Source organism: Prionailurus bengalensis, chromosome X (assembly GCF_016509475.1).
Source record: "Prionailurus bengalensis isolate Pbe53 chromosome X, Fcat_Pben_1.1_paternal_pri, whole genome shotgun sequence".
Lineage (NCBI taxonomy): Eukaryota > Metazoa > Chordata > Mammalia > Carnivora > Felidae > Prionailurus > Prionailurus bengalensis.
In genome coordinates, this window is record NC_057361.1 from 80,333,577 (window position 1) to 80,338,142 (window position 4,566).

The window sequence follows — 4,566 nt, forward strand, 5'->3', positions numbered from 1 at the left end:
TTAATTTGGTAAGGGTCTCTTTTAGGGTTCTATTCATTCTTTCTACCTGTCCTGAGCTCTGGGGCCTATAAGCACAATGTAATTTCCAATTTGCCCCCACCGCCTTGGCTACTGCCTGTGTTACCTGCAAGATAAAAGCTGGTCCATTGTCTGATCCTACCAGGGCAGGAAAACCATACCTGGGTAAGATGTCTTCTAGTAGCTTCTTAAGCCACTGTCTGAGCCGTTTCATGCTTGGTTGGGTATGCCTCCACCCAGCCAGAGAAGGTGTCTGTAAATACTAAAAGATATTTAAAACCATACTTTCCTGGTTTGACTTCAGTGAAGTCGACTTCCCATTGGGCTCCCAGTCTGGTGCCTCTGAGCCTGGTTCCTTTTTTATTTGATGTGGCCCTCGCGTTGGTGAGTTGGCAGGTCTTGCAGGCAGATACAACTTGCTCTATTTTGGTGTCCTGTTGGTGAATCTTAATTCCGGGATGTCGGATTAAGTCTTTTAATTTTCGGGCCCCCAGGGTAGCCAGCAGGTCCTGGGTCCCTCGCTCACAGTCTTTGGCAGTGTCGGCAGCAATCAGGATGTCATCTACATACTGTAGAAGGGTGAGGCCAGGGTGCTCCCTTCTGTACTCACCCAGGTCCTCGTGTAGTGCCTCGTCGAAGATGGTGGGTGAATTTTTGAATCCCTGAGGTAGCCGTGTCCAGGTGAGTTGTCCACTGTAGCCCTCCTCCGGATCATGCCACTTGAAGGCGAACAAGGGTTGGCTCTGGGGTGCCAGCGGCAGACTGAAGAAGGCGTCCTTTAAATCTAGTACAGTATACCAGACCCTGGAGGGCTCTAAGGAGCTCAAGAGAGCATATGGGTTGGAAACGGGTGTATGTCCACGACCCTCTTATTTACTTCCCGGAGGTCTTGTACCGGTCGGTAGTCATTTGTGTGAGGCTTTTTGACCGGCAGTAAGGGGGTGTTCCAGGCAGACTGGCAAGGAACTAGTACCCCTAGGCTTCGTAGTCTCCGGATGTGTGGCTGGATCCCCTTCCAGGCCTCCTGAGACATGGGGTATTGTTTGATCCTTACCGGACTCTCTCCTGGCTTGAGCTCTACCAGGACTGGGGTCCTGTGAGCGGCTAGTCCTATCCCCCCCGTCTCTGCCCAAACCGAGGGGAATTCTTGTAGCCATCTGTCTATATTATCCTCTCTCGGGAGCGCCTCCTGGTGGAGGAGGTATTCATCCTCCAGTTTCATGGTCAGGACCTGGATGGGGTGGCCCTTGCCATCGGTGACCTGAGGCCCCCCTTGTCTGAAAGTTATCTGAGCTCCAATCTTGGTCAGTAAGTCCCGTCCTAACAGCGGGTAGGGGCATTCTGGTATTACCATAAAGGAGTGGGATACCCGGCCCGTTCCCAAATCTACTGTTCTTCGGGTAGTCCATGAATACTGGCTCATACCAGTTGCCCCTTGTACCCAGGGCTTCTTGCTAGCTAGTTTTCCTTGTGGGGTGCGGAGGACCGAATGTTGTGCTCCGGTGTCGACAAGGAAGTCAATAGGGGTCCCCTCCACTTTAAGAGTTACCCTGGGTTCGGGGAGAGGGTCCTAACCCTGACTCCCCTAATCACTTAGTTCATCCAGCTCTAGGACTTTTACTCGATCAGTCTTGCTTCCCTTCCCGCCGGCCCTTTTCGGACAATCTCGGGCCCAATGCCCTATCTCCTTGCAGTATGCGCACTGATCCTTCTGCAGCCTCTGCTTCCCCCCCTTGGTGGTTCCTTTACCTTTTCTTGCGTCGTCTGCCAGCTGCCGGAGACGGCGGTCTTGTTCCTCGGGGAAGTCAGCAGTGGTAGCTAGCAGTATTCTGGCCAGGTCTCGAGTCTGCTTACTGCTGGCAGCCGCCATGGCGCGAGCCTGCTTGTCCTCAGGAGGCTCCCGGTTATTATATACCTTTTCGGGTACCACCAGTAAGTCCTGCAGACTTTTTTCTCCTAGTCTATCTATTTTCTGTAATTTTCTCCTAATGCCTACGGCTGATTGGTTTACAAAGGCCATGATAACAGCTGCCTTGCTTTCCGGAGCCTCTGGATCCATGGGGGTATAGGTACGGAATGCCTCCATGATCCTTTCTAAAAAGGCAGCCGGAGATTCACCTTTTCCCTGTTGTACATTTCCTGTCTTGGCCAAATTGGTTGGCTTTCTAGCAGCCATTCGGAGACCCCCCATTAGAGTCTGGCGGTAGACCTGGAGCCTCTCCTTACCTTCTGCCGTGTTGAAATCCCACTGGGGCCGAGTTAAGGGGAAGGAGGCAACTATCTGAGCCTGGTTGGTGGTGGGATTCCCGTCTGCGCCCGGAACTAGTTTTCGGGCCCCATTGAGGATTCTTTCTCTTTCTTCAGTCGTGAACAGGACCTGCAAAAGCTGCTGGCAATCATCCCACGTGGGCTGATGGGTAAAAAGAACAGAGTCTAATAAATCAATAAGCCCTGCCGGTTTCTCGGAAAACTTAGGATTCTGAGCTTTCCAATTGTAGAGGTTACTAGTGGCGAAAGGCCAATAGTGATGGGGCTGATTCCCCTCCGCGTCTGGGGGTCCGGTGGCTCGCAGGGGCAGAATATTGGAGTCGGCGGTGGAGGCGGATTGCTCCCTCTGAGCCCTTTGTCTGGTAAAGGGCGGGCTTCCCCCTGGAGCGTTTCCGCCTCCGGCTCTCGGAACAGCGTCTGCTTCCCCCGGAGGGGGAGGATGGTGTTCTTCTGGCATCCTAGAGGGGTTATACGGGGGAGGAAAAATTAATTCTTCTTCAGTACCCCCCTGTAGGACAGGGTAGAGGGGTGCTGAAGGCTGGGTAAGACGTTTCCTCTTCTCTGTCTCCTGCAAAGCAAAAATGGGTTTTGGCTCCGGAGGGAGCAGGGTTAGGAAGGGCTTAAGCCAAGAGGGTGGGTCTTCTACAAGGTCCTGCCAAGTGATAATGTAAGGGAGCTGATCAAGATGGCCTGTCTTAGGCTGAGTGATGATACTCCTGACTCGGTGGATGGTAGGGAGGTCGAAGGTCCCCTCTGGTGGCCATCCGACATTGAAAGTTGGCCACTCGCTAGAACAAAAAAACTGCAACCGACCCTTTTGGACTTCCACACTGAGGTTGTTAGCTCTTCCCCTCACATCCTTAAAGTGATCAATCATAATACTTAGAGGAGTAGTCTGAGTCTGTCCCATAACGTCCGTCCAGTAAGTCCACAGAATAAAACAGAGAAACACAAAAACAGACAAACAGAGGGCCCCTAGAAAGTCTTCCAACTCCATGGAAGCAAAACGGAAAGCTAGCTTTTGAGGGGATTCCATGTCCCTCCAAAGACGACGGCCTCACGCCGACCAGCGGGAGCGACCCGCCTTGTCTCAGACCTTTGAGGGGATTCCACGTCCCTCCGAAACAGATGAGGGGATTCCACGTCCCTCCAGAAGGGAGAATCGGAACGTCTTCCGAAACTCCCGGCCCGTGGTCCTCCAGTGCGTCCACTTAGACCGCGTCGGGCACTACCAGAATTCCAGAAATGAGCTCACACAGAAAAGACAGAACAAACAGACACTAACCGTGGCCAGTCAGGCTCTCCGGGTCGGGGGTCCCTTGGGGGTCTTGGGGATCCCGGGCCGAGCCCCCAAATGTTATGCCCAGAATTCGTGATCCCCAAAGACCACTAGGGAGCCGAGTCCGATGCAAAAGCAAAGAGCCTTTATTCGAGCTAGCTCGAGCTCAATCCCCTACCTGCACCGACGCAGCGGTGAGATACCAGGGAAAGAGCGCGAGTTTCAAAAGGACAAAGGTTTTATTGGGGCCTGGGGGCAGTTGGTGAGGTAATGGCTATGGCCTCAGCCGATTGGCTGGGGAGGGGTCCTGGGGAAGGGTCCGGCAGGTGAGGGAGGGTTTACTCAAGGGGAGGAGGTGTGGTCAAGGTGAAGGACACAGAACAAGATGGAGTCGAGGGGAGGAGGTGTGGTCAAGGTGAAGGACACAGAACAAGATGGAGTGGGCTGGCGTAGGCCCGCCCTTTCAGATTAATATAAGGAAAGAAATAAATGTCATTCAACTTGATATAATTCAACACATATTCCACAAACAAGCAGATGGAATCTTTTATCTAAGTAGAAGTCAGAGAGAAAATCCTGGGAACATAAATTGAAAATACATAAATTATTGAACAATCTATTGAAATTTCTAAGATGAGTGATTGTAGAAAAGACTTTAACAGTGCCACTACAATAAAAACAAATATTTTTGTTGCAATAAAATGTATGCCTTTGTTACTACTGTTTCCTGCAATCCAGGACAAACATATTCTGTGGGAGGGATGTAATTCTTTAGGCAAAGTAAACAGGTATTTCATGCATATAAACACTGCTGTCTATAGCTATTCAAATCTCCCTATTTATATATATATATATATATAATTGACATACAATAATGTAATTTTTAGGTGAAATTTAGTAAGTATGCAAAGCACAGGATAGAATTTATACATGAGGAAATATAAACCATAGTATGGAATATGCACAGATATCTTGCCAATCATACTGATGCAAATTAAAAT